Source organism: Eschrichtius robustus, chromosome 16, assembly GCF_028021215.1.
Source record: "Eschrichtius robustus isolate mEscRob2 chromosome 16, mEscRob2.pri, whole genome shotgun sequence".
Classification (NCBI taxonomy): Eukaryota; Metazoa; Chordata; class Mammalia; order Artiodactyla; family Eschrichtiidae; genus Eschrichtius; species Eschrichtius robustus.
The window spans coordinates 10,049,920-10,075,198 of record NC_090839.1 but is presented as its reverse complement, the minus strand read 5'-3'; the positions used below and the strand labels follow the sequence as shown (position 1 = coordinate 10,075,198).

At 40.2% G+C, this 25,279-nt stretch overlaps 1 pseudogene; it reads right to left on the bottom strand.

Annotated features, from left to right (window-relative positions):
* Positions 1-587: 587 nt before the first annotated feature.
* On the bottom strand, positions 588-1,209 carry LOC137749915 (large ribosomal subunit protein uL30 pseudogene; annotated as a pseudogene).
* Between the last annotated feature and the right edge of the window lie 24,070 nt (positions 1,210-25,279).

Here is a 25,279-nt window from a genome sequence, read left to right as displayed (position 1 = left end):
CTAAGAACCACGATTGCAAAGGGTTCCAAATACCACTTGTGGCTAAATGCATTTTTCCCCTATTTTTGAATAAGCCATATTTGTATGTGGTGAAAATTAAGTCAAACAGTATGAAGGGGAGCAAGAACCAAGACTAGGGTGAAGAGGTCCCTCACTCATCTTGGGCACACAATGCAAAGGGGGTGCCCAAAACCTCAGTAATCGAGATAAATGCTGTTTTAATGTAGTACTTTAAAACCAAAATTAATGGAAATTGGAAATTTAATGGAAAAAATCCATGACAAACAAAAATATCAAAATTTCAAATAAAAACAAGGTCAGTGTTACAGATTTTTCCTTTTGCGTTAAGCTCCAATATGGCTCAGAAGAGCACTGTTACCAATCATGGCTTTTTATAAGTTTCTCATGTATTCTTCCAGGGAGATTCCACGCAATTGCAAGCAAATATGTATAGATCGACTGCCTACCTATATGCTTTTTGTTATACTATGTACACCATTTAATTTAATTTATTTATTTAGTTTCAATTTGAAAGCAGTCACTGTTTATTAACTGACCAGATTACAAAAATAATCATGGTAGATACCTTAGTTCAGCCTTCTAATAAGCCTGTTGATCTGGCCTTCCCTGTGGCGAGCATCTCCACCTTCTACAAAACGGGTGGTCTTTTTCTTCATTCCACCTCGTGGAGGAGACAACGTGAAGGGCCACAGGAAGTTGTTTGCTTCTTTGAAACGTTTTCGAACAGTATAGATCTCAGGAATCAGGTCCTCCACGCAGATGATACCGTATTTGCCAAGAGGTGGCGCAATCAACGCGTTATCTGTTAGGGCAATTCGCTTCTTGCTGATTTTGCCATAATCACGCTTGTAGATCAGTTCATTTACTGACTTCAGGTTTGGGTACTCCCACGCAATGTACGGTTCCACAATTCTCAGCATGTTCATCGAAGACTTGTTGAGCTTCACAAAGGTGCCATTGAAGATCCGATGTAGGCGAAGAAGCTGCAACACCTGTCGAACCTTTGGGCTCACACCACTCACACCTCTGATCCTGATGACAAATGCCAATTTGGGTTCAGTGGGTACGTACAAGTTGCTGGCTTTTCTTGCCACCCTAGCCATTCGAATTTCAGTTCTTATGTACACCATTTTATACCTGGACTTCTTTATTTACTATACCTTCAAGTTTGTTCCGTATCAGAATGGACCACACTATATTATTTACCTATGTTATAAATACATAGTTTGTATGTTACAATTATGCAAGAAAACCCACTTATTGTCTTCTCTTTTAATGCATCGATCTCACTAACTGCTTTATATAATTAAACTTTTTTCCGTAAAGCGCCATCTTTTCCTTGAAAATCCATTTCTCAAACACCGGATGCTACATTTGTTTGCCAGGTCACATCATACAAAAAGAAATCTTGGAAGAACTATACGTAATTAGTTCTCTATTTTAAAAAAGTGCACACGCCTCCTTTCCTCCCTCACTGGGGTTGGTAACGTATCTAGAAATGGCTGGATGGACCTGGCGAGACCCCCAGGTAAACTGAGTGTCCTAGAGGGCACGTTGGCCTCCTCAAGTTACTGGTCACTGCTAATTAGTTTAGAGAGTATAAACCCTTCATATTCTCAAATTCCGTTTTCAAAGAAACAGGAGGCTTAAGTCGCCACAGATGTGAATGATGTCACGAAGAGGGACTTCAGGAGGCGCAGTCGAAATCGTCTGAAGCTCGCAAGGCAACGCAAACCCACCGGCGTGGCCCTCCGCTAATAGAATTTAGCCAGCACAAGAACCATCCAGCTTGTTCCACCAGGAGCTCAGTGCCTCTAATAGATTCTGCAAAAAACATGCCTTTTGTTGTTTCAGTTCGGGCTTAAGAAAAAAGAAAGTGAAAAATAAAGTTGGAAATACACCTTTTGTTGGAAATTTGACGAGTACATTATCGTAGGGTATTTTCCTTACTGCGATAAAGCGGTGATTTCGTAAAACTTATTCTGTGTAATTCCCGTCGTTGCTTTCCTGGTTACATGTTTACTATATACATTAATTCCACAAAAAATGTATGGAGCGTCTACTTTGTGCCTGGCATGCTTCCAGGACTGGTGATATAGGATGAAGAAGGCAAACAAACAAAAATCAAGCGTTACGAAATGCGCTCCATGGAAAGGAAAAACTATGAGCCCACCCACTCCAGGGACCATGGGTTTCTCCAGCGTTTTTCCTTCCATGCCTATGCCAACATATAATATTTTACAGCGATGGGGATGTCTTGTATGGATATGTATATACTTATACAGACATACAGATATTCACAGTAACATCTGTGAGGGGAATACAAATCTCCCAAATAAGTGATTTTAAAACTATTCCTGTTTATCTTTAATCTGCACACAGATTAAAATTGCTGACGCTCTGAACCACATTCTACATTGAAAGGAATTCTCTGCCTCTGATTGTGGGTCAGTGTTGTCACATTTACGGGAGTAAACATGACAGCGATTGTAATCATCATCATAGAAGTGAAAATGCTAAAATTGCTGACGCTCTGAACCACATTCTACATTGAAAGGAATTCTCTGCCTCTGATTGTGGGTCAGTGTTGTCACATTTACGGGAGTAAACATGCCAGCGATTGTAATCATCATCATAGAAGTGAAAATGCTAAAATTGCTGACGCTCTGAACCACATTCTACATTGAAAGGAATTCTCTGCCTCTGATTGTGGGTCAGTGTTGTCACATTTACGGGAGTAATGCTCCATTACTGAGGTCTGGCTGCATGATAGATACACTATAAAGCATGTTTATAACGTACTGCATTTGGGCTGGCTCTGGAAATCACACAGCAGCCCTGGGAGGCTGGGTGAGGTCCAGCCCCAGGTGGAGATGAGCACGGGAGGGCGGCGCGGGTCGGGGGGAGGAGGGGGGGCTCAGAGCAAGTACTTAGCAGCTCCCAGCACAGATCTGCTTGGCTTCTAAGCGCCACATTGCCCACTCTAATACCATCGAAGCAAGCAAACAAGCATCCACAAAACCTGTAAATCGACACGTAGAAAACTAGGCTGTTGTTTGGCATTTTGATGGAGCAAGCGCACTAGAGAAAAGCAGGATTTCTAAGTCTCTAGTTCTCTGCTGTCACTAGAGGGTGACTGTAGGTGAGCCGAGTCCCCTCGCCTCGATACGAAATGAGATGAATATTCAAAACATGGATCCCAAAGGGGTCCTATCCTATGGGGCTTAAGCCAGACAGTAAGATCGCCTCACTTTATTTTTTATTGACATGCAGTTCGCCCAACATGAAATTAACTGTTTTAAAGTGTATAATTAAGAGGCATAGCTCACTCGTGATGTTGTGCAACTATCAAACTATACTATCTTCATGAACATAAATATATACATATGTCGCACGTTGACAATGTTGGGCATCGTTCTTTGATCCTTTAGTAATTTAGTGCCCCTCAAGGACACTAGGCTCCTGCAAGAGTCTCCCAATCCCTAGGCCTCTAGCTCACGCAGGGTTTCCTGCCTCTTCTCAATCCTGTCATTGAATTTCAAAGCCTTACAATTGCACCCAACAAATTGCTATGAGTATTTACTCATGGTCTTTGTGATATTTGCTGTTTTACAAAGCCAAGTGAATGTCTGGGTCTCTGATTGGCTACAAAGCCAAAAATAAATCCAGGTAACACGATAAAATTTTAATGATAACCATCCTTGGTTTTCAAGACACCCAAATACTGCGTAATTGTACGCAAACTGAAAACAACACCCCTCCACTCCCAACCCCGTCTGGTTGCTGGAAAGTTCTAGAAATAAAGGTAGGGCTCAACAACATTTCAGACCTTTGTACAGAAACACAGAAGCCAGTTCAAAGCCTTTTCCATATCCGAAAACTGGAGCTATCATTTCTTTTTAAATGCAAATAAGTTACTTTGGGTATTATTAGAAAAAAATTAAACTAGATTATTTGCAGCATAGTGCAGGAAGATTACTTTTAGCAGTGATGCATGTTTCCACAGGGATCAGTCCTGTTTTAATTTGTAGACTGGCAGTTCTGTAGATTCACAAATAAAGAGAGGCCCTGGCAATTTCTATAAAGCCACAAACAAGCCCTATGTTTCTGTTTCTTCTGATGAAATGCTCTGGGTCAGGCAGTGTGTTCGTGATCACACCAAAGTAGCAGCATCCAGTTCAAAGTGGAGGAAAAACAATCTTAACAATGTAAGAATTTCCAAAAGTCCAAACATCCCTGGCCACGCCGCTCCCACAAATGGAAATGGTGTCAGATCTGCATCATAATTGATCCTCCAGATTTCCATCCACAAAAGAAGGATGTGGTCAAATAGAACAAACAACACCAGGGACAACAGAGGAGCCTTTTTGCTAACGTTCCCCTCCCCTCCACCCACTAAAGTTTAGCAACCGACATCAATTTCAGCGTAATGCTCAAGATACAATCACCGTGGAGGTTTATAGCATGTTACGAAGACCAGGGGACAAGCACATCTGCGCTATTTTCCTCCTTGAGATGTGAGCTGCTGATAAATATTCACTGTAGAGGTTTTTCCGTAATTCTTTGATTCTTCAAAAGCAAAGCCATTTTGGGAGTCTAAGCTTTTTGCTCCTGCCCCCCACAAACACGAGGGGGAGGGGAAAAAAGAGTGAAAATGAGGGATAGTAAGAGAAAAAAGAACAAAAATTTTTGATACAGATAAAAGAAATTAAGCGAGCCATAAAGTCTGGGCTTTGTTTTAACTGGGTTGTAAGGTCCTGCTGCGCTGCCCATAATCCAGCTGGGAGAGGGGCCCCTGCTGGGTGGCTAATTAAAACAATTATAAATACAAAGAAGGTATCAATGGCATTCCGAGACTCAAACAAAGAGATAAAGCATTGAAGATTTAAATTGTCAATGGTCAATCTCTCTTCAGGGGATTCTGAAGAGGAGTCAGTGTCCCCAAGACCCCCCAACTCCTTTTTTATACTGACTTAACGTCTGGTTACTCAGGACCCTTCCTTCTGTTGGGTTTACAGACATCAAAATATGTCAGTGATGGAATTAAGGGAAAGTATAGGCACAAAAAGACTCCAATGTCTTAGCATGTCAGAACAGTGGATCTGAGTTTAAAAAATAAAATCCTGTATGGGGAAAAAGGCCCCTCCTTGGGAATCGCTATTTTCAAAAACAAGAAAACAGAAAAGATCTTGAGACCTTTTGCCCCAATTCAAAGTGACAAAATGAAAGTCAACGTGAAATGTGATTAGAGGGTTTTTTTTTAAAAAAAGTACTGTGGGCGATTTTAGGAATGTTGAAAATGTAGCAAGTGTGCTAGAATACTACTTCAATGTATTTTAAAAAAGTGAGTTGCAGAATTAAGCGTACTCCCCAGCAAAAGTGAAAATCTTTCTTAATTTCTTAGACCAAACTTTTTATTTTTTCCTTTCTGGCTTTTATAGGTTGAACCCTAAAAGGAACACTCAGAAGTATAATAACCTAGAGTTGCATAAATTAGTTCTCGGATTATGGTAAAGATCCTCAAAAGGTGTGAAACTGAAAGCCACAGGCAAGAACTAATTTATGCAACTCTAGGAAAATGTCTGAGTAGTTACAACGCAGGACAAAATAAGCGTCAGATGTAGATTCAAATGTGGGATGAGCAACGGTCCTGATTCCTTTAAGGAACAGGATCCAGATACTGCTCTGCACGCGTCTGTAGTGCTGAGACAAGTCCCTCACTGCACTTGCAGAACCTCTAGGGACCCAATCCCAGAGCAGAACAGGTCGCAAACGTTTTCAGGGGCGTCCCTCAGGGAGGGTGGTCTGTTTGCTCTCATGAGTGGGGTCTGACCACTGAGAGCTTGCACTTGGGGGTTGGTCAGCGGGGCTTCACGAGAAAGACTCCAAAGCTCCGATTTGCTCAGGCTCACCCTTAAAAGGAGCAATACCTCTTTCCACCCTGAAAGAAAGTACCCGGCATAGCTGGTGAAAGCCTGTTAAGGAGGAAGCAGTTAAGGTAGAGGCAGCTGATAAGGACCCAGTGGGGGTCAGAGCCCAGAGGCATCCTCTCTCACCCTCCCTTCCCAGCTCCTCCCCTACCATCCCTCTCCTCCTCCCCCTTCTCCTTCTGTCTTATTTTGCCTCCAGTGGCAAGGGGATTGAGCCTTTCTTTGGGGTTATCAATGCCCTCCCATCCTTTGACTTCGTGTTATTTCTTCCATCAATTAACTGGAAGATGTGTCTCTTTCCTGGTGTCGAAATAATATCAATAAAAAGGTCTGAAAGAGTGAATGGAAACATTGGCCCAAAGCATTTGCAGCACATGATGATGATTAGTAAAAAGAAAGATAGGATTCGAACAAAATGACTTTTTTTCTGGGATAAGAATGTTGCCTCAAAAAAAAAAATGTTGCCTCATAAAGCACCTTTGCTGCTTCAAGTATTTTGAAGTTATTATGTAACCAGGATATTAATACAAAGCACAGAAAATCCTCTAGTTATGTGTTCAACTCCAAGCTTTTCCGGATTTGAACACAACTCCACGCGGAAGCAAAAGTGTGGCAACTCTGCTCAATGCCAACAGAGGGCGATAGATACTGGGATCTGTCACTTGAGTTCTGGTCAAAATTTTTAGGCTAAGGCAATACTGAAACTCAGATGCACTCAGGGGGCAGAGGAAAACGGACAGGCAGATCTGCCAACAACATTTGTGGGTCATGGCCCGCACACCGTATGCCAGGAGGCGTGCAAGTCATTAAACAAATCTCAAAACATTTAATCTTCCCACTTTGACACGTATGCATTCATAATGACAAAAGCAAAACATATGTGTCAAGTTATTGTTTATATATGATTCAAAGTCTGCAAACAACCACAGAGGAGAGAATTTACTTATTACTGCACATATCTGGGTGTTCTGTTGATGGGCCTGTGATATTCATATGAGTAACAAACATAATTCATAAGTTATTATTTATCCCATTTCTTTTTGTTGCTTCCATTTCAGTAGACTCATAAAATGTATAGTTACGGTCAGGTTTTTACATAATTTATATTCTATTGACCAAAGACTTTAAAATATTTTTGTAAAGATTCAGATAATAAATGTTTTAGGTTTTGTGGTCTGCATATGGTCTCTCTCATATATTCTTCTTGGTTTGTTGTACAAACCTTTAAAAATATAAAAACCATTCTTAGTTCATGGGGTAAATATAGCCCTTAGGCTGTTCAAAATAAAATCCCGTCATTTGTTGACCCCTGATTTTGTCAATAGTCATCTAAAAAATGGGAAAAAAAAATCAAATACAATTATCAAAGTATAAAAAATGTGAATACTCATTAAAAAATTAGATGTTATAAATACTTCACAAATGTTTTAAAATATTTTTCTACCAAAACGTTCAAAATTATTTAAGATGGAAAGGTAAAATACAAATGATAATTGAGATCAAGCTTTACATAAAAATTATTTAAACAAAGCTGAAATATATATATATAGTTAAAAGAATTTGTTAAATCCCATTAAATATTCATTATAAAAATAAAACTACTTTCAATTTTAGCATTCAGTGTTCATCTAGCTGCCAATGTTGAGAATCTAAGCCTGTTACATCAGGACCAAGGTATAAGCAAATTGAAGAGTTATATGAATTAATATTACAAAATGTCCTCTGCTGCCATGTGTAACTGGTACAAATACTGTGCTCTTTGTAAGCACCTCTAGAATAATGAATTGGGACAATGAGAAACAAGAAAGGGGTTGCTCTGGTATTGCTATGGAGATGGGCTATACAAGTATCTGATGCATTTATGGCATGGGAGAAGGCTTCGACAGTTAATTCAGTCGTCTTTTCTCTTTCCTAAGTGCTTCCCGTGCTCAAATCCTCCATGCACCGTGAAGCAGTGTTGTCTGATGTTGGCAGCAGTATGACAACAAACCTTCAAGGCATTCAGAGGCAAGTGCCTTTTGCTTTGCAGAATAGGACCAGAGATGTGAAGTGTTTCCTGGGGTCTGAACGGTGTCAGTCACAAGCGTGCCTGTTTAATGCCATGGGTTGAACAATGCCACTGCTGAGTACCAGATGTTGAGGGGCAGACTTGCCCATGACTAGCAAATATCTTTTTTGTGTGTTTTATATTCAGAGCCACAAAAGTGAGGAGTCCAGGGCAGAGGCTCCTCTTGCCCAAGTCTAAAGGGAGACTGCAGGCTAGATTAAACAAACAACGCCAAGTGGGAAGATGAAGGGCCGCTGACGCTAAGGGGCAGAATCAGAGAGATGACAGGCCATGGTAGAGATGCAGTGATCTGGGGAGCCCATGCCCTGTCTAAAGAGAACTGTCAACATTCTGCCCTTACCAATTACTGACATGTAGGAAAGTGGACCTGCTGTTGCTGGACTGTCTGATTTCTCAAGAGAATGCTAAATTTTGGGTTTTTATATGAAAAAAAAATCGATATTACAAATAATCCAAGTTAAAAAACTAAAAAGCACATTTGGAGGGATTAAATCTTTAGGCTGGATTGATTACTAAAGCCACCATGATCAGCCTTCTGGTCTACCGCATTTTCCTATTGGTGCTTATTTTTGAAGGGTTTATGATCATTAATTCTTCATTTTTGATAAATACTAAAGCAATGACAGAGTCAAATGTGGGGAAGAAGAGGTATGTGATTAGGTTAGAAAAGAAAGTGAAGGTTATATTTACACCTTCACTTCACACCTTAACAAGGGTTACCTGTGTTCCATCACTTGGACTTTGCATAATATGGACTCAGCAACGTCCTGTTTACAAGTAGAGAAGCCTCCATACCTGGACATGTTACTTTGTTTCTGGTTCTGTCACTAAGTTCAGATAATTTTTGAGAGATCTTCATTGTACTTCATTTTTAGTAATAGGAGAGTGAGTGGCAAAAAAATGCGAGGTAAGAGAGTAAAAGGATGAAGTTAGAGGTCTGCAGGGAGTATTTCCAGATGTGAAGACTCAGGACATGGGGTTACATCCTGTGGTTCTGGAAGAGCAAACAGAAGATATCTGGCCTAGGAGTTGGGGAGGGAGAATGCAAAGGGAAGGTACCAAGTTCTGTGTCAGGCATTTTGGAGCACAGGTGAGGTATCTACAGAGAGGTTAAGAGGTCAAACTGTCCCAAGTTTAAAACCCAGTTTTAATTGTTACAAGCTGGAAAAAGTTGCTTCTCCCTCTGAGCTTCTGTTTTATCATTTGTAAGAGGGTGATCATGATGACCTATCTCAAAGGGCTCCTCTGGGCAATAAATGAGCTAATCAAAATCAAGGTCTAGTGCACATTCCTCAGTAAGTACTCAGTAAAGCTGGCTACTGTTAGGAGAATCATTGGGATTAGTGATGGGAACTTGGGAATCAACAGCAGAAAGGCAGGCAACTGAAATCTGAAGAGAACGGGGCAGGAGGCACATGTATTGGGGAGCATAGGGATTTGGGGGAATATAGGAAGGAAGTGAAACCCTCAAAGGGATCAGAGGAAGAGCAGTCAGGTAGCAGAAAGGCCAAGACAGGGTTTAGGGAAGGCCCCAGTGTGGAAATAAAATAGAGACTTTATTTTCTGAACAGTGCGAAGAGTGAAAGTGAGTTAGAATGGCATTTTATAAACTTTAGGGTACTGGGGAGAGGGGAGATGTTTAAAGCACAGATTCCCAGAAAGCCTGACTCAGTGGTTCTGAGCTGGGGCCCAGGAATCTACAGGGGATTCCAACTGCAGGTAGAAAACAAGCCACTCTTGGAAGAACACTGTGTTAAGACAGAATATGCAGCCAGGGAGAAGAGACAGAGAGTGGCCACCATTCTTTCAAGGTAGTTGGTTAGAGTACACATGTGTTTCACCCTCCACTATCCACGCATTGAAGAAAGTAAAAAGTTTTCAAGAGAAAACAGGTTGCTTTCAACAGGTTGCTTGATAAGTAAAGGAAGGGATGGTGGCTGGTGGTGTTTATTTCTATATATATACAATGGCCAAGGGGACTTAAACATCTGTAACCCTAGGCTTGGATGGGGGAATTAAATTGATTTTCAAGTGTTAAACCAACCTTGCATTCCTGAAATAATCCAACTCATTCATGATGGATAGTGGGAAAGAGACACACTGATCAGACCTCAATCTCAGGTTCCAGGTTCCCTTTGCTGTCTCGGGGTTCAGGCAGGCATGACCTTCTATCCCATCAACACAACAGCTCCCTGAGACTTGGAAATAAACATCAGGTCGTCTAGAGCTGTGATCTTCAAACTGTTTTTCTCTCATACTCTACAATTTTTTAAAAGTATGTACTCCCTTGCATGTTTTCAAGTTTATATCTAAATCTTCCTATGTTTAAACAGCTTAAAAGGATTCTGGCACTATAATTATTTGTTACATAATTTCTTTAAATGTATTGAAAATAATCTAAATATCATGTATCCTTGACCTCCACTGTCACCCACTTAAATCATACATGAATAAGCTGTTCGTTAATAGTTGAAATTTTATGTCATTATTTAAGGAGTTTTCTCCTTAAATTTGCACTTCAATTCCACATCCTCATGGAATTTTATATTAAGTAATAAATATTTTTTGCTTAGAAGTCTTTTATTGATCACCTTATCAAAATTCTCAGCAAGGAAATTTATATATAAGTTTAAAAAATTTAACTTCCTTTCAGAGCTGAGTCACTATTACAATTATTAATTTTTGTGTAATTGATGAAAACAAGGCGACTATACTACAAAATCAGAGCAACAGAAGTTATATCATTGTTGAAGCTGGGTCATGGGTACAGGGAGGATCATTATGATTCTCACTCCTCTGTATATGTTTGAAATTTTCCACAATAAAAAGTTAAAAAATATATTGAAGAAGTATGTTATAAATTCTGGCTAAACATTCCTAAACAAAAAATGTTAAATTTTATTGGCAGTAACATTTTAACAAGATGGATGTGACTTTTAACAAGATAGATGGTCCCTTTCTTTGGTGCAGATCAAGTAGCAACCACTATCACCAGGTTCTTGTGTATCTTTCCAGAGATACTGGATGCATATATGAAATAAATACTAACATATACTCTTTTTGATATATAAATGATAGCATATTGTGTGCACATTCTGTACCCTATTCTTTTTTGTCAATGCATTTTTGTGTATGACTATGTCATATAAATATATATGTATATATACAGACAGACACTTGCTTTTTATTTTTAAAAATGTCTTCAGAGAATTCCATGAAATGGATGAACCATAAGTTATTTAACCAGACTCTTCCCTACGTGGTGGCATTTAAGTGGTTTCCAATCTTTTGCATTTATAATCGGTGCTGCAGTGAATAACCTTCACAAGTGTTGCTTTGCTCATCTCTAATTTTATCTTAGAAAAAAATCACAAGTTTTTAAGACCAGTTTTAATAGAAAAATGCCTTTCAACAGCTTAAGAAATACTTTTCATAGATTTAAAAACTGACCAAATGTGATTCTTTTGGCTCACTTTCAGGTGGGGCGCTCGTCCCCTTCCTGCTTTTCTAATACAAAAGAGCCAAACTTGGTGACCTAATACACATCTCACCTCCTGTTATTTATTTTCCAAATATTTAAGCACAGCTGATTGCTCTTTTTTTTTTCTGAAATGCCAGAGAAAGGAGAGCTAGCATTTATTGAGAATTTATGATGTGCATGTACCATACTAGGAGATATTATCTCACGGAGCCCTCACAACAACCCAATGACATGGACATTGTTTACAAATAAGAAAACTAGGGGTTTCCCTGGTGGCGCAGTGGTTGAGAATCTGCCTGCCAATGCAGGGGACACAGGTTCGAGCCCTGGTCTGGGAAGATCCCACATGCCACGGAGCAACTGGGCCCGTGAGCCACAATTACTGAGCCTGCGCGTCTGGAGCCTGTGCTCCGCAACGGGAGAGCCCGCGATAGTGAGAGGCCCGCGCACCGCGATGAAGAGAGGCCCCCGCTTGCCACAACTAGAGAAAGCCCTTGCACAGAAACGAAGACCCAACACAGCCATAAATAAATAAATAAATAAATTTAAAGTGGTGGAGGAGGAGATTAAACACATGTAACAAATAAAAAAAAAAAAATAAGAAAACTAAAACTCTGAGAGGTTAAGTCACTTGCTTAAGGTCACAGAGCTGGTAAGTGGTAGAGGTAAAAAAGATTCATCCCAGGTCTGTTCGATTTCAGGAATTCCCTCACTGCCTCAGGAGCCTACAAAATACATCCCTGCTATCCAAGCCAACACTGCCTTGTACACTTTTAAAACTACTTTTAGGTTTATGGAAATATTTCAAAGATAGTACAGTTCTAGATATGCTTTACCTAGCTTCTCCTAGTTAACAAACTAAGAAATTAACATTGGTACAACACTATTAACTAAACTAGACATTTTGTTTGTATTTAACCGATTTTCCCCACTCATGTTCTTTTTCGCTGCTTTGGGATCCAATCCAGAATACCACTTTGTTTTTAGGATTTTTCTGTTACTTTTAGTTCTTTCTTTCCTGTATTTATCAGCTCCCCCACCACTTCCTGAAAGCAGAAATATTACTGAACACGTGAGTCCATCCTAGTGTCCTAGGAACAGTGCTGGACCCACGACCATGGAGTCAATGGTGACGTGACATGATTTATCTGGCTTGGCCTGATTTATTAAAGTTCTGGCTGTAGAAGAAAACAGGTTTCCAGGGCTCTGGAATATCAGGTGTGCTAATGAACGCCCCGTAAAGCAGGAGGGACACATCAGCACTTCGTCACCTTGTCTGCCAGGCGCCGGAGGAAGTGGGAGATTTGCTCATGACACCAGGTCATTTCCTCCCTCCCTGGCCTGACCTCCCAGCTCTTCCAGCAACAGCCAGTGGAAGCCACGGCCAAGTCACTTAGTGACATCTTAAGGTGAGGCAAAGAACTGACAGGGCACGCTGGTCCCACACTTGGAGGGGACCTTCCAAATCCAGAGTTCCCCTCCTTGGATGGGTTGCCACATGAAAATATGAGAAGTCTAGACACTGAATGGACATCAGAACATACTTAATATAAAGAAAATTTTGCTATGTAATTTTACCTGATCTCCATGATTATCTAGTATTTACTATCCATAGTAAGGTTTTTAAAATGTGTGAGATTCATTCAACAAATATTTACTTAATACCAACTATGTTCCAGGCACTATTTTAGGGGCTAGGTATAAGCAATAAATGCTAGAGTCCTAACCTCCGCCCTAAAAGAGCTTATATGGATATAAAAAGCAGATCAACAATCAATCAATCAACATAGTATATAAGGTAAGTGAAATGTTAGCCAATCGTGCTAAGTGTTACATTCATTTAGTATGTATTTGAGCACCTGTGTGTGCCAGGCACTGTTCTAAATCTTGGAGAGGTGACAAGGAACAAAACTAAGGTGCTAAGGTCCCTTAGCTTTGAGATAAGACAGATTCTACTAAAAGGGCAGGCAATTTTAAATAGAAGGGTCAGGGAAGGCCTCTCCAAGAGAGTACTCTTTCATCTGAGATCTAAAAGATTAAAAAAGCTCAAAAAGCTGGTGGAAAGAGCATTCCAAGCAAATGGGACAGCATGTGCAAAGGTCCTGAGGTGGAAAAGAGACCGGCAGGTTTGAAGAACTGAGAGAGAAGAACATAGTGGAGTGTGTGCAGTGAGCAAGGGGAGAAAGCAGCCACGGTATGGAGGGAATTTCAGTCCATGGGAACGTGAAAGCCACTGGGCTAATCTGTCTGTTGCCATTTTGACATTTCCCAGAATCCCCTTCCACCTGGGTTCCAGGTTCTGCCAGTCTTCGTTGCCTTGCGTGGGCTTTCTCTAGTTGCGGCGAGCGGGGGCTATTCTTCGTTGCAGTATGTGGGCTTCTCACTGCAGTGGCTTCTCTTGTTGCGGAGCACAGGCTCCAGGTGCGCGGGCTTCAGTAGTTGTGGCACGTGGGTTCAGTAGTTGTGGCTCGTGGGCTCTAGAGCACAGGCTCAGTAGTTGTGGCGCATGGGCTTAGTTGCTCCGTGGCATGGAGGATCCCCCTGGACCAGGGCTCGAATCCATGTCCCCTACACTGGCAGGCGGATTCTTAACCACTGCGCCACCAGGGAAGCCCTCTATGCCTGCTTTTGTGCTACAAGAGCAGAGCTGAGTGGCCTGCAAAACCTAAAACATTTTCTTTCTGGTCCTTTACAAAAGAAGTTTGCCAACCCTGTCCTAAGACATGGCAGGCCTTGAGCAAGGCTTCAATTCCCCCTGTGTCTGAAGACAGAGTGATTTCAGTTATTCTGACCAAATCTTGACACCCAGCAAAGGTTTTATGCAAGGAAATGACGGTGTCCAGCTAATGTTTGAAGATTCTATTTTTGCTACTGTTTGGAGGATGGCTTGGAGGAAGGCAAGACTGGAAGTAGGGGGATCCATAAAGAGGCAGTTATCCAGGTGACATACGATGATAACTTGTACCAGGGGGATGGTGGTGGGGATGGAGAGGAGGGAAGATGCAAGATAGATACAGTCTAGAGACACCCAGTGGCAATGGATACACTAGTGTGCAGATCACGATTAAATACTATTCTCCAATAAAAAGAACCAGAGCTCCTTTGAGAAACAGTTAATCTCAGAGCTGGGGCAGGTAATACACAAGATGTACCTGGAACATCTTGCGATACCAGAAAGTAAGGAAGTGCTTTAAAAACTATGGGGCCATGTTGAAAGGACACAGGAGCCAACCTGAAGGACCTTCGAATGGCCAAATCTAGAGTGATTTGAACAAACTAAATAAGCAATGAGAATAATAAATGATATAAGTCAATAAACAAATGGGGGGGGAAAGGACAGAGCCTTCTTACAGAAATTCCAATTAACAAATGTGAAAGGAATGATAGAATTTGAAAATCACCATTTAGCAAACACCACAGGGATAATTGTTACAGCCAAGAACGGTGGCTAGATGCTAAAGTTAGTGAGCAAAAGAATGATGAGAAATGAAATATTTGCATAGTCTCAAAGAATCTCCCCCCCCAGGGTTCTTATTCAGGACAAAGGGAAGAAGAGTAACTTCAGAATGAAGAAACCCTATGGACATCACCTTCACCAAGGGACCACGGTTAACATCATCAGTAATGAGACACATTGACTTCAGGTAAGTCCTGATGCACTGAAAAAAGCCACGGGTGGCATTCCTGAAAAAAAAATGTTGCATAACTGCAACCTAATCGTGGGAAACATCAAAGAATTTCCAATTAAGGAACATTCTATACAACACTGGTCAGTACTCTTTAAACGTGTCAAGGTCATGAAAGACAAAGGAAAACTCAGGATCTGTTAGAGGACAACTAAATGAACGTGGGATGCAGAACGGGATCCTGGACCAGAAAAGGAACCTGAGTGGGACAACTGGCAGATTTTGAATAAGGTCCGGACATCAGGCGGCAGTATCGTAGAAAGGTTATTCTCCTCATTTCCATAGTTGTACTGTGCTCATGTAAGATGTTAACATTTGGGGAAGTTCAGTGAAGGGTATTTCTGGGAACTACTATTTCTGCAACTCTTGTCTAAATCTAAAATTATTTCAAAATAAAAACGTTTAAAGCTCCAGGGGAAAAAAAGATCTGGTTTGGAGAAATGATGAACAGGATTGCCGATCAAGAGGTGTGTTGGGAGGAAGAAAAGGGAAAAAAAAAGTTACATTCTGCTTTGCATTGTTATCAAGTAAGATAAGATATAGATACAAGTAAAAATGCCCTAATACTGAAGATGAACTGTATAATCATCCCTGAGCAATCTGCGTCTGTCTATACACCCATTTATTTGTACACAGTAAAATCTATTTTATACATCCAGTAGGAGTTGTATTATTGGGCAACACTTCACTCCTGAATTTCCAGAAGGGAGCAGGGGAAATTCCAGCAGGGGAGGCCAGGTTTATGAATGTATACCAATGTATACATCTTAAATTGCATACAAGATATATAAATGTATATCTTGATTTATTATCTAAAATGAGAATCTCCTGTGAATATGAGGCAAAACACTAGAATTAGCTAGTATTTATTTTGTGCCTGTCCCAGAGTCTACTGTCACAGGTATTATACAATTTATGGGGGATCGAATACAAAGTTCCAATTATAGTCATCATTAAGTGAGTACCTACCATGTGTCGGGATCTGGGCCAGGGGCCAAATGCCTTATCTCACTTCATCCTCCCACTAACCCTGTGCCCATCATTTAGATGAGGATGTTGAGTTTCTGGGAAATTAATGAACCTGCTCAAGATCTTACAGTGTGAGGATGAAGTGAAGGTATTTGGGGGTCACCGCCCCCAGCCTCTCAGCCAGTAAGTGGCAGAGCTGTCCTGAGATGTGAGTCTAGGCTTCTAATCACAGTTGCAGGGCCTCTGCTTTGTACTCCACTCTTTCCACAATTAGCACAGGGCAGGACCAGGCATGGAGGGCTTACAATTTTGTCCAAGTCAGTGTGTTTGCTTAAGGCAGCAACATACAAGTCATATATTACAAGGACTGGACCCTCAAGTCCCATATATTTTATATTTTAGCCACTCTTGCCAACACTTGGTATCACCAACTGTAAAGGTCTGCCGATCTTACAGTTGGAAACTAGCTCACCTGTCTTTTTCAAGTCCATTTTCTTGAGTCAGCCCCTTGCAAATGGTCTGACCACCTGTCTGTCCTCTCCCACCATCTTTCTGTCCTTAGCCCTTGCCATATTCTCCTCTGTTGGATTGTCTTTTTCTTAGTGATTTGAAAGAGATCTTTGTGCATGCTGGATGTTAATAATTTGTCTAAAATAGGTGGCAAGTATCCTGCTTGCCTTTAAATTTGCTATTTGGTGCCTTATTGCTATTACTATTATCAGTGTTTTAAATTTGGAGCTGTCGAATCTCTTTTCTTTGATGGTATTTGTGTCTTTTGAATAAACTAAAAATATATTCCTCTGTATTTTCTTCCACAACTGTCAGTTTTGTTCAGGTTTTATTAATCAAGGGGGATTTATTTTTGTAACTACAGCAGGGAATCTAACTTTATTTTTTCTAGCTTGACAGTAAATTTCCCCAGTCACATTTATTTAATTGCCCTCCGTCTTTCTTTTTAAATTACATGTAAGATTTAAATCTATTTCAGATGATCATGTTACTTTTATAATAGCAATAGCTGAAATACAATTACTTGAAAGGAAGAAAATCATATATTGATGTCCTTCTCTCGTGTCTCTCCATGGCTCACACAATGCCAGGAACATAGTATGCGTTCAGTAAATATTTCTGAACTGAAGGTGTCAACTTTTCTGTTTTCTCCTAACAGTATCATGGTATATAATCTGCGATATAATCTTCACGCTAGCTATGGCATCATTACAGGCATTTGGGGGTAAGATCATATTATTAAAGATTTTGTTCTTTTAGCGCCAGTTTTTCAGTTAGATTTTACAGAATCCCATTCTACAGATGTGGGAAGCAGCCACATAGCACAGGGAGATCAGCTCCGTGCTTTGTGACCACCTAAAGGGGTGGGATAGGGAGGATGGGAGGCAGACGCAAGAGGGAGGAGATATGGGGATATATGTATATGTATAGCTGATTCACTTTGTTATACAGCAGAAACTAACACAACATTGTAAAGCAATTATACTCCAGTAAAGATGTTTAAAAAAAATGAAATCAACTAATGGTATATAATCTTCATGCCCTCTTAAGCCCTTAATCACTGAAGGATTATTCGTATCACCCATTTTTGGCTATTCTTAAACTAAGCTACTTTGCAGCAATCCTGAATCTTTTCCCAAATAACTAAATGATACAGAAATGAGGGCACAAGGAGTAGCCCTTAAGAGACACTAGATAAGCATTTCTTTTTCCTTCCTTTTAAATATGTTCAATTTTAAGGAATTGCTTCCCTCCATCTCCCCACCCCATCCCAAGGCTCCCATTCATTTTCTGACATGAGCTTTTCAACTGCAGCACTTCCAATTTATAGGTTGCCCTCAGTTACTGAAAATCCGGCAAAGCTCTGCATTAATTTTTTTGTGGTGCCCGCCCCATCCCCTTCCTTGATCACAGCCATGTTCAGCTTTCAAGAGTGACATTTAAATATAGGAACAGAAACAGTCTGTGAGGCTATTAGCAGTGAAAGATAATCCATTGGAAATGGTTCCCTGCCCGGCAGTTTTCAAGCAGACTTATCGCCAAGAACTAATTATGCTGGGAGCTTTGGTCATCATGAACGTCATCGTCCAATTAGAAGTTACAGCATTTGCCAAGTCCTACGACTTATATACAAGTGGTATTTCATATTGATTACACTAATCAAGGCACATGCTATAAATTCCCAACATCCCTGGGCAAACCACCCAGATTTTTAATAATTCTCCTTTTTGCTGGTTACTGCACTAATTATGTGCTAAATAATGACATTATTATTTTATTATTATATATATTATTATTAGTGGTGAAATTTCAAGTGATTTTATGTCTGTACAGTGCCTACTCTGCTGTTGGATTAAGGGGTTGGCGGATTTTATACTTGCAAATTGATACCTGGTCATCAGGACACTTGTGATATTTTTTGCCATTTTAAAATTTAATACACATCACTTAACTAATGCAAAAATACGATCAAGGATGGATTTTTAAAAAGTCCTCCACTAATGCCATTAAAAGTTACTAATGCGATAATGATAATCAGCTTATCTAAATTAACATTGTACTTAACAAAATAATACACAGTTTTGGAGAAGGAGAAATTCAACTTGGCCTTTCAGCATTGCTGATGAGGGTAAACTGGTACAACCTTTGTGGAAAGCAATTTGGTAACATTTAGCAAGAGCCTTTAAAATGTTCATGACTTTTGACCTAGTAATTCAATTTCTGGGAATCTAGCTGAATAATGCTATATATGGAAAGAGCTTTATGCATTATTATAAAAGTAGCATTATTTTTAAGAATAAAAAAATGAAAAGAAACTCAAATGTCCACCAAGGGAGTAATGGTAAGTAACATTTATACGTAGTTTTGACAACATGGAGAAATACTATATTAGGTTACAAAGAGGGGAAAATAAAAATTTCGAATTGTGCAGACATTAGCATGTATTACACAATGATGTAAAAACATACTAAGAGCAAAAGACTAAGAAAGTAGAGTACAATGTTAGCAACTGTTGCCTATGGATTTGGGACTAGATTATAGGTAATTTTCTGTATTATTTTGTATTTTCCAAATTTTCTATAAGCATGAATTTAATATGATAAAAATGATCGACTGTATTGCAATAGTTTTAAATTAAAACATTAAGATCAATATATTCTTTTGGAGTGAAATATCAATAGTGCATTGTATTGCCCCCAGCACAATATTCCCTGTTCTTCAGAGGTGTGGTCACGTTCTCCGAGAATATTTTGTTAAAGGAAAGCACAGGAGTGCAAGGTGAGTCACAGATGAAATCAGGGAAGAGATCTACTCTGTGACTGAATTTTTTTGGCAGAAACAAGGTCAGCTGCTGAAATGACTACTGCTCTAATTGGGTAAATTCCTATTTTGTCCTGAAGTTAGAATGCCAGAAAATAACAAAGAAACCCCTGAAGGTGATCAATTCTTCCATGCTCACATTTTGAAAGACTGTTCTGTGCAATTCACAAACTGCATTTAGAGAACTCTTTTCGGTTGGTTACCCAAGTATTTTCCAGAAAATGAGGTTAAAAAGTGTCCAAAGATGGGTAGGAGGCTATAGGTGTGGAGGAAGAGTGTAGAAGAAGCAAAACACAAGAGATGACATGTTCATAGAATGCTTAAATTCCAAAGGATTTTACACATTTAATGTATCATTTATATTTAGAACTGGGCATCAAAGTGAATAAGCTGGCAAAGTGGATGAGAACCTCTAAGATAAATTTAAAAGTTATTTTTATTTGTAATTCTTGCTTGTTGTAAAAAGCCTAACAGAATAGATTTTATTAAAGTAATAAAAGCTCTCCTCTCTTTCCCACGCCTGCTTCACTTACCAGAGACGGCCACCGTTAAAGTTATTTCATGTCCTTTAAGACAATATTCATGTATATAACTTTTAAAAAAAAAACACCAATGGAGATTAAACTGTACAGAGTACTCTGCAACTTAATTTTACTTAATAATTGACCTTCAACCACTTGTATCTCAACACACATGGGTCAACCACATTTTTTTTTTTTTAGTGATGCGTGGCCAGGACTGCATGACTGTATCATCATTTGACCAGCCCTGTTCTCATGGACATTTGGTTGTATCCTGCTAACCGCTCTTGTGGACAATGCTGCTCTGAACATCCCTGAACATGCTCATTTGCATACTTGAATTAATTCCCCAGGAGAAACTCCTATAAGAATAATTGCTGGGTCAAAGGGAACTCACATTTTAATATTTTGGTAGATATCACCAAAGTGGTCCCCCTCAAAAGCTCCCCCTAGCAAGGCTTAAGAATACTCTTTCCCACTATCTGGCTGTAGAATTAAATTTTGTTTACAACGAAGAGGTGATTTCTATTCCATTGTGTTCACTTATTACGTCCATTTATTTTCAAAGTACAGGCATTTTTTACTTGACCAAAGAGAAGAGGATAAACGGCAAGGTCTGTGTAGGTTTGTCCTGATTCAAGTAGGTGCATCAGAACTTACTATTAAGAAAGTAAATCCAATTCATAAAATATGTAATTAATTCCAAAGTCACACATACCAATTTGAGGATTAAGGAAACCCCTGGGTAATTGAGAATTGTTGGCAGTATTAACTACTCATTAAAAAATATAAATTATGATTAGCTAGTCCAGTCTGGGGCTTAGCATGTGCCAGGCACTGTTCTAGCTCTTTACATAGATTAACTTATTTAACCTTCATGACAACTCTATGAGGTAGGTACTACAATTATTTTATAGATTTAAAAAAATGAGGCACAGAGGGTCTTAATATGACCAAGGTCATGCAGCTAACAAAATGACAGAGCCAGAATTCCAACCAGGTACTCTGAATGCAGCCTCTGGGCTCTTAACTACCATGCTACATTCAAAGCTCATCTTCAGGAAATAAGGATGCATTCCACAGTTCTCCACAAAGCTTTTCATCATAGCACTGATGATGGAAAACTTCCTTACCTGCCTTGGGTTGGAGGTGCCCCCCAACCCCAACAGCAAGATGCTGTGATGGCTAAAGTACAGGTTAATTTTTTTTTCTAAATAAATTATTTATTTATTTTTGGCTGTGTTGGGTCTTCGTTGCTGTGTGCAGGCTTTCTCTAGATGCGGACAGCAGGGGCTACTCTTCGTTTTCGGTGTGCCGGCTTCTCACTGCTGTGGCTTCTTTTGTTGCAGAGCATGGGCTCTAGGTGCGTGGGCTTCAGTAGTTGTGGCTCACGGGCTCTAGAGCACAGGCTCAGTAGTTGTGGCGCACGGGCTTAGTTGCCCCGCGGCATGTGGGATCTTCCCGGACCAGGGCTCGAACCCGTGTCCCCTGCATTGGCAGGCGGATTCTTAACTACTGCGCCACCAGGAAAGCCCCTACAGGTTAATTTTTATTTTGCTTTTCTACGTTTCCTCCAGTGACCACATGTTGCTTTTGTAATAAGAAGACAAAGTCACTTTACAATAGTGACAGTTCTTAAGAACAGAACGCTTTCAACACCGGAAGGTAGCTTATCTTTCCAATGTCTCATTCAACCTCCATACCAACAGCCACTCAGCATCAGGAGGGTTTTGTTTCATCAAACCACAAAACCATGCAAACACCATGACCCACTTGTGTCCGATGACTCTGCCCTTCAAGAGCTCAATCTATAAAATGGGGCCAGCGTCACCTACTCTGGAGAGTTGCTGTATGGAGTCAAGATGTTTGTGAGGTTCAAGCACCATTTGGCACTGGCAGCTACTATCATTATGATTTTTGGAAGCCAACCCCAAAAGACAGCCATGATGACAAATTTTAAACCAAAACGTTTATAGATATAGACACCGACTGCTAATGGTGACTGCCTGTTGAAAGGGAAAATGAGGGGCTGTGAAAGGAGAGAGACTTTTCACTGCACATCCCCTGGTATTGCTTGATTTTTTAAAAAGAAGTCAAGATTATTATTTTAAAAGAAAACATTTTAGGACTGCAGGGCTTCTTATAAATGACTTTCATATTTCGGAGAGAGTATGCTGAGCTTTTTAGTTAAGTGAACATTTGACAAATGTAAATTTACTTAGTATCACTTAGATACTTAAGCCACACTAGAATCTTTAATTACAACAGCTACATGGCTAAGGCTTTTGTATTTGAACTGTAATATAAAACCAATATTTGGAGACAGCACACGTCAGAAAAAAATCCTATTCAAACATTCCATTCGTGTCAAAAACAATCAAGAAATAGAGCAGTTTAAAATTATGTATCATATTTTCATAAGCTGTTCTGACTGGCAGGGGTAGTAAACTACAGCCTGGGGGCTAAATCTAGCCAACTACCTGTTAGTTTATTTTTCTAAGTGAAATTGTTATTGAGATAATTGTAGATCCACATGTAGTTATAAAAGTAACAGAGATCCCTTGTATACTTTGTCCTGTGTTTCTCATGTAACCTATCACCCGTTTTTGTATAATCCACGAGCTAAGGTTTTTTAGATTTTTAAACAGTTGAGAAAATTAAAAATATTTTGTGATGTGAAATTACATGAGATTCCAATTTCGGTGTCCGTAAAGATTTGCGGGAACACACGCACATTCCTTTACGTACCATTTCCAGCTGCTTTTGTGCCGTGAGGCCAGAGCTGAGCAGTTGCAAGTGACCGTACGACCCGCAAAGCCTAAAATATTTCCTACCAGCTTTACAGAAAAGTTTGCTGGCCTTTGGGCTGGAGACTGGGCTAGGGTCAGGAGAGAAATGAGTATCTGGAATAAAGATTTTTCTTTTAAAGACAATTTCTAAACGATGTCTGTACCATTGATTCCCTCAGATATCGATGTTAGAAATGTCTTCTTGCAACGAGGGACAAATGGACAATTAAATAAGAGGCAAATATGTCCAGTTTTTTCTCAAAATCTAGAGATGTCTATGTGTTTTCAAAGAATTACACAGAGGACGTGAATTTCTCTCAAGTATAAAGGGATCATTTATCAAAACTAAAAGAAATGAAGGTAGATTGTTTCAAATCCACAAGTACTACCAATACAATTGAAATAACCATTTCCCTCCCAGGTTGCTTAAAATGAACAAGTGCAGATAACCCTGTGCTGAATACTAGAATTATCTGCTGTTATTCATGTGTTACTCTCTCAGCCTTGGGTAAAAACCCTACCCTTAGCTTTAGGCTGAAGCCAGTCCGTTGTGACCTTTCCAGAAATAGGTGGTGCAGTGTGAGAGCACGTGAGTATGTGTAATGCCTCGAGAATTTCAGAATTGTTTGACAAACATACACTGTCTATTTTCTATAGGCCAAAGTCCCTCAAACTAACAGGTGAGAATTGAGCCATCTTAAGAACAGTTTATCAGAAAAGGGCTGTACGTAGGCATTACAAAGAGCCTTGTTCGGTGAACCCCTCCTAATGCAAGGTCTTTTGGGGGGTGGGTGAGGGGAGGCAGGGGTAAATATTTAAGTGCTGGTGCTACTAGATCTAGTTATGATGGAAAAAACTGCAAGTTCAAATTTTACCAAGAAAACCAGACCCCAGAAATTCCATTAGCATCAGAGGTCTTAACCTAGCGGCAAAGGGACCACAGATAGAATTTAGAGGGTCCAGGGATTTGGATGGGAAAGAAGATGAATCTTATTTCACTCGCCTCTAACTGAAATTGAGCATTTGTCAGTTTGGGATGTAGGTACCAAACCACAGAAGCATTAACAGGACCAGTGATTCAGTCAGCAAAAGAAATCAGCTATTTTCATATAACATTCTGGTTGCTGTAGCTATCTTGAAATAACATTTACGCGCATCTCTCCTTCAAAATTAAGAGTATGGCTGACCCTTGAACAACACAAGTTTGAACTGCACTGGTCCACTTACAGGCAGATTCTTTTTTTTTTCAAAAGTAAATACTACAGTACTACATGTCGTGGTTGGTTGAATCCATGAACATGGAGGAACTGCGGACATGCAAGGCCAAAGGCCGACTATAAATTAGACTAAGATTAAGCCCCGCATTGTTCAAGGGTCAACTATGGTTATTAACTAGGTCTGCTGCTACAGCCTTCATTTAATATAATGCTAATAAAAATGCACATAATCCAAGAAATATTATGGTAACTATTTCAATATAACTGTTTTCCTTGGCAAACCTATACATTTTGTTTTATTCTTTTAAACATCACTCAGAGAAGGGATTCAGAGATTCCACTGGACTGACAAAGGGGTCCATGACTCAAAAAGCAATGAAGAAAACTGGCCTTAAGGCAGGTCTCCCAACCAGGTGGTGCTGGGTATTAGAAGGAGCTCCACTTGGAGGACACAGACACTGGTTCTAATCCTGACCAACTGCTGGACTTGGGTTCTTTACCTTCATTTTCTTCTCTATTAAAACAGAAGCGTCTCAAGGTGGGGCATATACGAGATCCTAGCCACGTGGCCCCTGAGAGAGGCTGAGCACAGGCTCAGGTGGCCACTCATACTCTTGGGAGTTCAAGTGCGGTTATCACCAACGATCAGTATCGAAGCAAAATTTGCTCAAACATTTTGTAACCTGCCTGTTGGGGGAATGTAACATGGGTCATTCCTGCAATACTTGCCCCCAGCATGTGGGCAGACAGCCTAGGGACATCTTCCGATCATCCAACAACACCCATATTCAAAATTTTTTCCAATCCAACTATCGACCTCACCATTCGTGCAAAAGATCTTGTCCTTTTCCTGCCTCAACACTTAGAACTCAAATCGCTCTGTCCCCGATTCCCCTACTTCTGCCAGTGGAAGACACCCTAGTCTAAGTGGAGAGTCAGGCTGCAAATAACACACAGGCACGGGAGTCCAGCACACGTGGGTCTGACTTTCCTGTGTTAGCTGCACTGAGCAGGTTAACTTTTCTGAAGATTAGTTTTCTCTTGTAACGGCAAATACAAATGTCATTCATCGTAAGGTTTGAATGGAATCCGGCAGGGAAATGCTTGAACTTCATGGTTCACGGCGCTTCTTCCTCCCACCCAGAGCCCTGGCTGGCCAGCCCCAGCCAGGAGTCTTGTTTTCAAAAATTGAGACCTTTTCTGTACCAGTGATGCACACAGGCTCCCTTTTTAGGCATGTTTTCTTTCCTCACAGGACTGGCTGCGT